Raw genomic sequence first — 13,719 nt, 5'->3', positions numbered from 1 at the left:
GACTGAGTTTCCTGCATTTTTAATAATGCATTCATTATCAGAACAGCCTCTTAGTAAGAGGCTGTTCTGATAATGAATCTCTTTCTTATCCAAAAACACTTGGAAAGTATTGCAGGGTCTCCCAAGATGGTTAAGAGATTGCAATCAGGGGACTTACTAGTAGAAACTGTCAGCTGCAGGCATTCTGAAAAACTCTTGAAAGTGACAAACTTTGCTAAAATTCCAGTAAAGGTAACTGCCCATGCAACCCTAAATACATCTAAGGGTGTTATATCTAGTTGGGACCTTTTGAATGTGACAGAAGAAGAAATTAAAGAAGAGCTAAGTGAACAAAATGTAATTGCTGTCAAAAGAATTATGACTAAAAGGGACAATATACTCACACCAACCAGAAATATCATCCTCACCTTTAGCAGTCCAAATCTACCCTCATCAGTAAAAGCAGGATATCTGCTCTGTTGCATTCGTCCTTTTATTCCTAATCCGTTGAGATGCTATAAATGCCAAAAGTATGGCCACTTTCAGACGGCATGCAGAGGGAACCCAGCTTGTCCTAACTGTGGATCTTCTGATCACAGTCAAAATGACTGTTCAGCAAAAGAAATGACTTGTCCTAATTGCAAGGGTAACCATCCTGCTTACTCTAAAACATGTGAGAAGTGGAAAATGGAGAAAAAAATTGTAAAATATAAAGTCGAAAACAAAGTAACTTACCAAGAATCAAGAAAATTAATTGCACCCAGTACAGTAATACCCCGAAGTTACGCGATAGGTGGGTCCGACGAAAATCGCGTAAGTTGAATTCGCGTAAGTCGGGGTAAAACTTTGCATATAAATACATATAAATTTTGCTTAATTGGGACCAAGGACTAACAAAAACACTAGTTTAGAAGAAAAATATTAATAAAATTGCAGTTCTTTATTAATACAAAATATGTGTTAAAATAACAAATGACTTACGTAAAAAAGTTATTTCGATGTCGATGGCTTCATAAAATCTAACAAATTCGTCTGACGACACAGCGCCTTCTTTTTTTCACGCAGAATTTCTTCGTAGCAAGCTAATAATTTTTTTATTCCTTGCTTTGTAGCTATAACGCGTTCTTCGTTGGAGTCTATGTTTTCTAAAATTTTTAAGCCCTTTACAATTGAGCCCTTTTCAATTTTCACCCTGTCAAGTTTGCAATTGTCATGTGCTTTTCGCCGTTGCTTCATTTAGGCCTGTAGCACGTGCAATATCACATGGTCTTTCATTTCGCTCAAAGTGTTTCATATTTTTTCTCTATCGACAGAGGCGGACTGGCCATAAGCCTTACCGGGGAAACCCCGGTGGCCGGTGTGATTTTGGCCATAAACCATAGTATGAGGCCACTATAAATTTTCCCGGGTAAGAATTTTTGACCCAGTCCGCCTCTGTCTATCGATAATTGCTTTTCTTTTTCTCTCTGAATCTGCAGTGTCTTCACCAGGACGCTTCCTTTTCACAACTTTTAATTAAGTATTTTACTCATTTTTAGGGAATAAAGCGCAATTACAAAACGAGGAGGCACTTTGATACGCAAAAACAAAGCTGCGCGCATGTAGCAACTGAATAAACAACACCATAAAGGCAGAGATACACTATTAACACCTCACATTTCTAGGGGTTACTACCATAAAACAATAAAAATCCAGTTGCGTTTCTGCTAGTGAAATCTGTTATAAACTGGTAGTAAACTCGATCTAATTGCATTTGCGATTATACCGATAGCTGGAATTGTGTTATTTTTTACGTTATTATGGTGAAATGTGTTTCCCCTTCACTGATATAAAAAACATAAAAGCAGCAAAGTTGAATTTTGTTCATCTTTCGCTCTCATTCTCCGCCGTCGCACCGTATATCGATAACATATGAAAAACGACCTTGAAGATAGTGTGCGGCAGCGTTGCCAAACGAAAAAATCAAGAACCGCGTAACTCCGAGTTCGCGTAAGTCGGGGTATTACTGTATATCTAACCGTAGCTATGCCAGTATTGCCAAAAAATATCAAACAATAGCCACGCAAACTGATGTTACTGTTCCATCCAACATATCAATCTCTGACTGGGCTCGAGCTGTTCTTTCTCAGCAGCAGTCCAATATCCAGAAACACTCAGACCAAGCAAGTAATACGCCTCTTACGATTCCAGCAAAATCTCCTCATTCGCCAGTGATTGCTACTACTCCAAATAATCCCAGTTCAACTTCAAAACTGAGTGTTCAGGAAACATCAATGGATCAAGAGTACTCATCTAAACAGGAAGATCCGATTCTTGAAATATGCAGAAGAAGAAGAAGATATGGACACAGGTCGACCGACCTTTCCAAAAAGAAATAAACCAAAGCCAGAATGCCACAAGACAGCCACGTCAGGTACAGCTTCTTCTAAACTCAAATAATGCCTTATATTTTACAGTGGAATTGTAGAGGCTTTAGAGGCAACATTGATGACATTCAGTACTTAATTAGACGCTACTCTCCAGTGGGTTTCTGTCTGCAGGAAACCTATTTAACTGCTAAAATTTCTGTTTCTATAAAAAACTACTCAGTCTATCGAAGAGATCGGAATACATCTGACTCTGCTCGTGGTGGTGTAGCTATTTTGGTTAACTCAAAGATCCCTGCTAGCCAAATCACTCTTCAAACCCAAATTGAAGCCGTTGCTGTGCGTCTGATTGCTGAGATTGCATTTACGCTAGTCTCAGTATATCTCCCACCAAACAATACCTACTCTTATAAAGATATCGAAGAACTTTTAGTACAGCTACCCCCCCAATCTGCTTGCTAGGGGATTTCAATGGCCACCACCCTTTATGAGGATCCTCTAAATTAGATAGACAGGGCCGACTGATTGAAACTCTACTAGATAAACAGAACCTTACCATTCTTAACAGTGGTACACACACCCACATACAATTACCTACTGGACAGACTTCTGCAATTGACCTCTCGATTTGTTCTCCGATACTGTTTCCAGTCATTCAGTGGTCCGCTATGGATGATCCAATGGGAAGTGACCATTTTCCAATTGTCTGTAACCTGCTCACTACACAATCACCATTAGACCAACCCTGCAGAAAAGGGAAATTTTCTAAAGCAAAATGGGACAAATTTCAATCAGCAATAATTCTGGACAAAGAAACTATTCAGCTACAACCTATAGACAAAGTAACTGATTATATCACATCCCGTCTTTTAGTTGCAGCAAAATACTCAATTCCATTATCAAACCCCCAAACCCGACGGCACTTCAACTACTGGTGGAACGAAGAGTGCACAAAAGCAAAGAAGGAAAAAAATAAAGCATTCAATTTATTCCGTCGATTTCCAACGACAATTAATTTAATTAGTTACAAGAAGTTAAGGGCAAAAGCGCGGTTCATTCACAGGCAAGCCAAGAAAGATTCTTGGGCTCGGTTTGCATGTACCATCAACAGAAATACCGCCTCCAGATTAATATGGAAGAAAATTAGACAGCTTTCTGGGAAGTTTCCAAACATCCCTTCCCCAATTCTTTCATACAATGGGCAAGAACTCTCTGGTCGTCTAGATATAGCGAATGCCTTGGGTAAAACCTTTGCCGAAGTCTCTGCTGCATCAAATTACACTCCGAAATTCCAAAAAATTAAGACCTCCACCGAACAGAGGCCCATCAACTTTAGAACCTCACTATCACTTCCGTATAATCAGCCTCTTGAATATTGTGAACTTTTACAAGCCATCAGAACAACACGAAACAGTGCAGCTGGGCCAGATGGCATATATTATGTCATGCTGCAGCATCTCGATGAGCAAAACTTACAAATGCTGCTAGTCTTCTTTAACCGGATCTTCCTGGAAAATATTTATCCAACCTCTTGGCACCATGCTACAGTTTTGCCCTTTTTGAAACCTGGAAAAGATCCTTCCAACCCTAATAGTTACAGGCCAATCTCTCTGTCAAGTTGCCTTGGTAAAATTCTTGAAAAAATGATCCACAGTCGACTCAGCTGGATCATTGAAACTGAACAACTACTGAGTAATTGTCAACATGGCTTTCGGAAAAATAGGTCCTCTCTAGATCTGATGATCAAGGCCGAATCTGAAATTCGCAATGCCTTTGTGAAAAACGAACACCTTGTCATGGTCTCCATTGATATAGAAAAGGCATTCGATACTACCTGGCGGTATGGCATTCTCAGTGACCTACATAATCTTGGTCTACGAGGCAACCTGCCTATATTCATTAGGAACTTCCTCCAGATCCGCTCTTTCCAGGTTCGATACCAAAACTCCCTTTCTCCTACATTCTTGCAGGAAGAAGGAGTACCACAGGGGTCGGTTTTGAGTGCAACCCTATTTGCCCTTAGAATTGATTCCATTTCAAAAGAACTTCCAAATACTGTAGAAGCCTATCTTTATGCTGACGATCTATCCATTTCTTGCCATTCTCAGAGCATGAGATCTATTGAACGGCAATTGCAAATATCCCTCAATAAAATTCAAAAATGGGCTGATTTCAATGGATATCGGCTTTCCCATCAGAAAACAGTTGCAATCCACTTTTGTAATCAACGTAAATTACATATAGACCCTGAACTTAGGATATCAAATTCCACCATTCCGATTGCCAACAATATTAGATTCTTGGGATTAATATTAGACAGCAAGTTAAATTTCTGTGAGCACATTAAAGTAATACGTACTACCTGTCTGAAAAAGCTGAACATGCTAAGAGCTCTATCTGCCCAGTCTTGGAGAGCAGATCGTACAACCTTGCTGCTCTTATACAGATCACTGATTAGATCTCGGTTGGATTACGGTGCCCAGTTTATGATTCTGCCCGAAAGAGTGTATTGCGCTGGCTCGATCCTGTACAACACATGGCACTGAGGATTGCCCTTGGTGCTTATAGGACTTCACCAACCTATAGTCTATATATTGAAGCCCATGAGCCCCCTCTGTACCTCCGCAGAAAAATGTTACTACTTAAATATGCAGCCAGAATACAAAACTGTTCTCTGCACCCCATCCAACCATATCTCTTTAATCCACCATTTCATAATCTCTTTAGAAATAAACCAAATAAAATACGACCAGCAGGCCTACGGCTCCTTGAAATAGCACAAAATTGGAATGTTCCTCTCCAGAGTAGGCAGCACAGAAAGAATTATTCTCACCCACCATGGATTCCATTTCCTCAACCAGCCTGCAATGATTATTTTCTCCAATGGGGAAAGAATTGTTTACCGACTTTGAATGTGCAGCAACTCCATGCTAGCCATATTCAAAACCATTTTGACTTCTTACCGATATATACTGATGGTTCTAAAACTGATTCAACTGTTGGAGCAGCAGCAGTGTTTCCCTCTGCTATCATATCAGCCTCTCTTCCACCTGAGTACAGCAGCTTTTCAGCGGAATTATATGCAATTCAATTAGCTCTAGAAAACTTGACTCTTCACCCATCTGCAAAATATTTAATTTACACCGACTCTCTCGGCTCAATTAGAGCAATGCAGAATTTGTCTCATAAGGATCACCCTATATTAAATCAAATCAAATATTTGCTGTTGAAAATTGAAGATCGTCAGCAACGAGTGAATTTCTGCTAGATTCCAGCACATTCAGGCATCAAAGGGAACGAGTTGGCTGATATTTCTGCTAAAAATCCGTCAACACTAGACTTTACCTCTGTTTTTATTCCTGTTTCTGATTATAATATTATAATTCAAACAGCATACCATGAACAATTGACAAAGCTATGGCATAAACAAACAAATAACAAACTTTTCCAGTTGAAACAGGACCCAAAATTTTGGCCCTCATGTATTCAGTCAGTTCGGCGAGAAGAAGTGGTACTCGCACGGATTAGAATAGGACATACTCATCTGACTCACCTCCATCTACTGACAGGCGATGATCCTCCTCATTGTTCACAGTGCTCTGAGCATCTAACAGTCAAACATATTTTGATTGACTGTCCACATTATCATCAACATCGAACTTCAATATTTCATTCGCTGGCTAATTTCCGGGAACGGATAACATTAAATGATATCATTGGTGAAAATGCCAATATTAATGAACTCTTCTGTTATTTGAAACAAATAGGAATGTATAAGCGACTATGATTAGCTTCTGGCATGAAATGAGATTGAACCGTGTTCACATTAATTAATTATTTATTTTATCTTTTCAACATACCTATGAATAGGCGCAATATAGCCACAGCAGTTTTTGCGCCATTAAACACCCATACCACACACACACACGCATAGACAATTTGAATGTAGAACTATTTAAATATAGGGGAACCTTACTAAAAAACGCACTGTTAAAATTATTTAACATCATATGGCATAAGCAACAGATACCCAAAGATTGGGAAACAGGAATAGTATTCAATTTACACAAAAAAGGCTCCAGAAATAACCCTAACAACTACAGAGGGATAACACTGCTGTCAACTGCTGCAAAGCTATACTCTAATATACTAAAGAATAAACTTAATAAATACAGTGAACAATTCTTAGAAGAACAATGGATTCAGAAAAGGGAGAAGCACAATAGATGCCATTTTCTCACTACAACAAATTTTGGAGAAAAGAAGAGAATTCAATCTACCAACATTTCTGCTGTTTATTGATTATGAAAAAGCATATGACAGTGTAAACCTGGAAAAACTTTGGCAGATTCTACGTGAAGAAAATATCCCAACCCAACTCCGGAAAGTGATCCAAAGCCTATATAAAAACTCAAAAGTCTGTATAAAATATTCTAATGGCCAACTATCAGACCCAGTTAACACCAATAAAGGAGTCAAACAAGGATGTGGACTATCACCAAATTTATTTAATATCTACATCAATAAAATTCTTAAAAGAATGGAAACAAACAATTAACAACGGAATACAGTTGAACAACAGGAATAAAATCCAAACTATATTATATGCTGATGATCAAGTAATAATTACAAAATCCGAAGATGAACTACAGACAGCAGCAAATGAACTTAATAAAATATGTAAAAAGTATGAAATGGAAATCTCCACCTCAAAAACAAAATCAATGGGATTATGTGGAAAAAACATACAGAGTCAAAATTGTTATTGATGATAAAATAATAGAATAAATATCTGACTTCACCTATTTGGGAAATTTAATATCAAATGTAGGGAATCCACATCCACACTAAACTACAAAAATATAATAAAATGAATGGAATGATTAAATGCCACTTTGAAAAACAAATGACAACTGAAACAAAATTACGACTGCACAACATCACTTCAAAACCAGCCCTCTTCACCAGCTGTGAGACTTTGGTCATAAATAAGAAAGATGCACACAAACTAGAAGCAGCACAAATGAGATTTTTAAGACCATTATTAGGCTTTACAAGACTAGGCCACCAAAGAAATTTAGATATCCGCGAGAAATTATAAAAGTAGATAACATAGTAAATGACATAAAACGGTCTTAAGAGTATGAATTAAGAGCTAAAACATTCCACAATTTAGTGATGCTTATAAAACCTATACAGTTGCCTCTACTGTACCGAGAAATTGTACCGGTATCAACTGCTATCTATGTATCCACAGCCATTGGCAAAGATTAGGGCATATTCCTGACGTGGACATTGGCTCTGGTCGACTCATTTTCTACTGTAAGCACCCTATTAGAGAATTAAGAGAGGGTGAGTTTCCTTTATCCTGGATTCATCTGTTGTTTTTATGAGCCATCCACACTTGCACTAAATTTCACCTGTCTCTGTTTACATAATAGGTACAAGTGGTCCCGAAATCAGTTTTATTTTAGCTACTGTGCAAGTAACCTCACTGTCTAAGATAAAATCCTAGAGTGTAGCGGAAGTTCGTGATAGTGTAGGTCGGAGCATTAAAAAAAAAATTGCTTTAAAATTTGGTATCCCAGCTAGTAATGTGTCAACCATTCTGAAAAACAATGTTTAAATTCTCAAACTGTTTGAGGAAATGGGACTCATTTGGAAGTGAGAAATTGTGACTGTTTGAAGATGTAGATGAAGCTGTTTTTAAGTACATGAAGTTGATTCGAGACCAAAACATGCCAATATCAGTGCCATTAATAAATGAAAAGGCTATGGAGTACACATCTTTTCTGGGGCATAAAACATTCCAAGCCAGTTTTGGTTGGCTGGACAAATTTAAAAAGCACCTTAGCTTACTCAAAAAAATTATTTTGGGTGAAAGTGGAGTTGTAATTGAAGAAGACTGTACCTATTAGAAAGAAACAGTTTTGGAAAGAAAAAAAAATTATGGAGTACTATGAGCCCAAAGACATTCAGTGTGATGAAAGAGGTCTATTTTTTTTAAATGTTTGCCAAACAAGACACTGACTTTTAAAGGTGATAAATGACTAGGTGGTAAAAATAGTAAGGAGAGAATTACAATTTTGGTTGGTGCAAATATGGCTTTTAATGAAAAACTGACCCTTTAAAATTATACCAGTCTATCAATTCTCTTATAGATTTGTGGATGTGCATATCATAGTTGGCAAAAGTGTGGAATCAAGATGTGACAGACACAACAATTAAGAATTGTTTCTCAAAAGGTTTTGCTAAAACACCAACTAACAGCAATGAGTGGGATGAACTACTACAAGATATTGAGCAACCCTGGGAATAACTCCAAGCGAGAAGTTTGATCAGTAGAGAAATTGTTCTTGATAAATATTTAGCAGTTGATAATGATGGCATAGTAGCTGAATATCCAAGTGACTCCAACATTTTGGAGAGTATTCAAAACTAGTGACACTATCAACAATGAGTTTGATGAAAATGAAGGCAGTGACTGCAATATTAAAACTTCCAAACATGAAAGGTTGGCAGCATTTGAAAGCATGCGAAATTGTGTTGAAGATGTAGTTGAAGCCATTTGTAAATGAGTGAAGTTGATTCGAGACCAAAACTTTGCTTCAAGGCCTTCAGTGTGAAGAAAAGGTGCCAGAAAATGTATTTGAGTGTTTAAACAAATGAGAACATTTTTATGAATGGTGTACAGTAAACTCCATTGTACAACAAAAAAAACCAAATATTTTACAAAATAATTCTCAAAAGTGTACTAATATATTGTGTGCATTGTGTAAGTAGTCATTTCTTAATATGTATGTATTAATAAATTGGTTTAAAAAATTTGAAAATTTATTCATTCCCACCTATTTCTGAATGTTGAGTTACAGTATTTTTCATTGCTGAAAAGGTAATATTTCTTTATAACAAAATTTCTGTTTAACGAATTTTTTCAAGTGAACAATTGACTTTGTTATATAGAGGTCCGACTGTATATATTTATGTATTTTATATTTTTGTTGGTTCAACTTAGAAATGGCATGTATACATTTCTTCATGTATGTGATCAAACGAATGCGATCATATATATAGTGACATCTTCCAATAATGGCCAAACTTATTTTCCCCAGTTCCAATATGGGGTTTCATAACTTATTTAAATCTCCATATAACATTCTCAGTAATGGGTGTTTTTATTTACATTAATATAAAAACATGAAAATGACAAATACTGTATAGCAAAACCCATGTCTACATAATTACAGTTAATTTCTTTCTTTGTTGATTACTTCATGAAATGTTATAAAATAACAGCTTTCGGCTGTTTTATTTTACTGTGTATTCAATTTTTTTTGTGTGCATCACACAAAACTAAACAAATATCAGTACTAATGAAACTTCCACTTACACAGCAACAAGATAAAAGTTGTAGCTGTGGTGCCATGTGAAAATTTTGAAAATTGCTCTGAGTTGGTACACAAACAAGCTCTACATGTATGATGTTGCAAAATTGCTATTGATCTAGAATGAAATAGAGTTCAAATGAAAAATAGAATTTCCATATGTATACTTACGAGTAATTTAGTCTATGCTTCGACTGTGTTCCAGTTTGCATCATCAAAATCACTTTAAAAATTCTGCAGTTGCATTTTTAGTTCTGTTTGATTGCATCACTATTCAGTGTACATCCCTTTTAAAGTGTGGCATCCACATCACACAGAGGAATGTCACGGACATTCTCTCAGATATGCCAAACAAGCTGTATTTGCTACCTGGGAGTCTAAACCACTGATGGAACTGATACAGGTGACATTCCATTATTTCCCAACATTACCATATCCAAGAAGCACCAGACCGAATGTAGCAGCTATACCACAGAACTCTGTGCTATCCGCATAGCCATACATTCTCTCAACAGCAGTAGTGCACAATGTTATTTATACCGACTCCATTAGTGCCATCCAAGCTATACAGCAGAATAAAAATCATGATAACCCCTTACTCATACAGATCTGGAATACTCTAGACTAAGTTAAACCAGAAGAAGCAGCAAGTTCTCTTTTGTTGGATCCCTGGTCACTCGGGAATATCTGGAAATGAATAGGCCGACCTAGCTGCCAAAACTGCTACTGATCCTATAGACCAATCATTTACTACAACTGCATCTGACTATAAGTACATTATACGGAAGTGATGTCTTGAACATTGGCAACACATCTGGCAGAACCAAGGTAACAATAAGCTACTTGGTATTAAAAAAGTTCTAAAACCTTGGAGCTCTAGCATACAGGAGAACCGACATGAAGAAGTCGGACCTACACATCTGACCCATCTTTATCTGCTTGCGGCCACTGATCCCCCACAGTGCACAAAGTGCAATACTCGGCTCACTGTCCAGCATCTAATTATTGACTGCCCCAATTACAATACTGAGCGACAGGCTATGTTTACCTCATTTTCCACAACAAACACCTCTTTCAGCATTTCTGACCTCCTAGCAGATACGCCACATGTGACCAAAATTTTTGATTTCCTCACAGATAAAACTGTACAACGTGGTATAATCTTGAATAATATCTATACATACAGAACTATATATTTAACTTCACCATAGTTAAGTGCATTACGGCGTTTGCTGCTCTTGCGCCGTAAAGCCTACAAACAAAAAACGGGTGACATTCAAGTCAAGTGGACCCAATTTCGGTGAAGTTCGGACAGCGAAATCCTCTGCTTGCACCTTCATGATGGTGCAACTGTTAGTAATTCTGGGTGTAACCTCCATGCACAAGCACACTGTGGGAGACAACCCAGATGTAAACCAACGTAAGCAGGGGTCAAGGTGTGGCGCTCACACCACATAGAGGAATGCCACCCCTCTGTGTTACCAGCAATATTAGGTGGGAGATGACTCTCATCAACCGGTACAATACCACCACTTTGCTTAAAGTGGTGGAACCCATGTTTAGTCTCCAGAGCTAAGTTCCGGTCAACCCTTCCCCAACTCTTCCATCATGCAGTATGACTGACTTTTTAGGTTATGATAAACATCATGGTGAGATCCAAACTTCCTTACATTTTGAGAGTACAACTCTAAAACAATGTTCACAGACCGGCCGCTAGTTAGCACACTGGACTGAACATATTGGTAACTCTCTGGGAGGCTTCCTGATCAGATAGTGACTGGAGGGAGTCCGAGTAGTGTGTATGCGGGGATCATTGTCGAGGCCACATTATGTCAAGGATCTGGGTGTATTCTTACCATGTGTATGCCATATCCAAAAATTTCATTACTTCATACAGCATGTCCTTCCCACTTTTCTTACTATTGAATACACCATGAACTGTCAAACTAATAGAGTAAGCTTATCTGCGAAAAGATCTAAACCTCCAAAACACTTCCTAGTTCATTTCACAAATATATATGGTCTCAGTTCTAATCTCAACGATGTCCATTTCCACTTGCAGTCTGCCATACTCCATGTAATTTTTCTGACAGAATCTCAGTTACCGGTTGATTCAACTGCTCATCTCAGTTGCCCAAATTATTCACTGTGCGATTCCTTTTGCTTGAAAGGTGGTATTGTGCATATATCCGTTCTGATATTACCTGTTAGAGACTTGGTAATTTGGAATCTCTTCTGTCTTAAAATCTCTCTTCCTCATTGTGTCAAATTCATCTGTTGTCTCTACCATTCTTCAAACCCCATTAATCACTTGGAGCTCTTTGACTTCCTCTCTTTGCAACTTGACTTTCTCCAGTCCAACTTTCCTAAAAGTGAGGTGATTTTAATGTTCACAACTCCAGCTGGCTTCTCTTTTCTAGTCACACCGACCCAGCTGGTTGAGATGCTGAGGCTTTTGCAATTACTAATGACTTTGCACAGATTGTTCATTTACCTACAAGAATACCGGACAATCCTAACCATACAGCCAACACGCTTAATCTTTTTCTCACAAACAACCCTTCTAAGTACATGGTCGAAGTGAGTGGTCCTTTAGGCACCTCAGATCACAACTTGGTGATTGTCTCATTGGAGAAGAGACAACTTGGTGATTGTCTCTTCTCCAGTGGAGCCTTTATCTCATGTCTATTCCCAACCTCATATTGTTTGGCATTACAAGAATGCAAAATGGGATGATCTGTGAGATTTCTTTTTCTTGGTCGAATTACTGTTTTCAAAACTTTTGATGTCAACGTTTTCTCAGATCGTGTCAGTGAAATTATTCTTTTAGGAATGGAATCCTTTATTCCACACTACTTTAAAATCTCATCCTTTATCTAAATCCTGGTTTTCCAATAAATGTGCTAAGGCTGTTCAAGAGAAGAACATTGCATATCATAATTGACTTGTTTCCAATTCTTCAGTTTCATTTTCTGCCTACACCAAAACTCATAACAATTGTAAAGCAGTTATTAATCAGTCCAAACTAGAGTTTGAACAGGCTAAGAGTAGAAAACTTGCTTCTTGCCCTAATGGTAGCCGAACATTCTGTGCTCTTGCCAAAGCCATTGGCCGCAACTTTTGCCCATCTCTGCTCCCACATCTCTCAGAACAGGATGGTTCTGTTGTCACTTCAGCCATGGATAAAGCTGACCTGCTGACATCCCATTTTACTTCCAACTCACGTATTAATGATCTTGGTAAAACACCTCTCACCATTCCCAACATGCTCCATTCAATGCCTCTTGTGGTCTTCCTTCAAAAGGATGTCAGAAGGATTTTGACGAATCTTAATGCTAAGATTCTAATTAAGAGATTCTAATTTCTTACCATTAAGATGCTAATCTTAATGCTAAGAAATACCATCAGGTCCTGGTGGTATTGCTTCACTTGTTATCACAACCTGTGCTCCTGAACTTACTCCTGTTCTTTGCTGCCTTTTTCACTTTCTTATTCCAATGGTGGAATAAGAAAATGAACTTTCTTTTTCCTTCTGCTTGGAAATTTGCTCATATCCAGCCAGTTCCTAAAAAGGGTGAGAAATCCCTCCCATCCAATTATCGTCCCATTGCAATTACTTCTACTCTTTCTAAATTAATGGAGAAATCAATTAACCACCAACTCTTAAACTACTAGAAACTTTCTGTCTGGTCAATGATGGATTGTTGTTATCAGGTTCTTGGAGTCTAGCAGCAGAAGGCTATGGTGGCCATAAAAAATGGTTACCATAACTTTTCCTGTTGACAAAATTAGGCATAGACTTCCTTCTCAGCTTTCATGATCACTTTAAAACAGATTCTTAAATAGGCACACTTTACCATACACAGCCAACATTCTGTTATGAATTTCTTGTGGTTCTTACTTTTTAGCAATTTAAATTGAATAATTGCAATGTTGATCCACTTTGGATGCACTGCTTGAATCATATAAAAATATGATTCAAACAAAGG

At 37.7% G+C, this 13,719-nt stretch overlaps 1 protein-coding gene across 2 annotated transcripts in view; it reads left to right on the top strand.

Moving 5' to 3' along the window:
- LOC150079006 (cytokine receptor-like) overlaps positions 1-13,719 on the top strand; it is a 453,754-nt gene that overhangs the window by 396,069 nt on the left and 43,966 nt on the right. The window lies entirely within an intron of this gene.

Source organism: Mastigoproctus giganteus, chromosome 10 (assembly GCF_048544385.1).
Source record: "Mastigoproctus giganteus isolate SK-2022 chromosome 10, ASM4854438v1, whole genome shotgun sequence".
In the NCBI taxonomy this organism is placed as follows: domain Eukaryota; kingdom Metazoa; phylum Arthropoda; class Arachnida; order Uropygi; family Thelyphonidae; genus Mastigoproctus; species Mastigoproctus giganteus.
The sequence above is the reverse complement of the archived record's forward strand: the minus strand, read 5'-3'. Positions and strand labels throughout refer to the sequence as shown.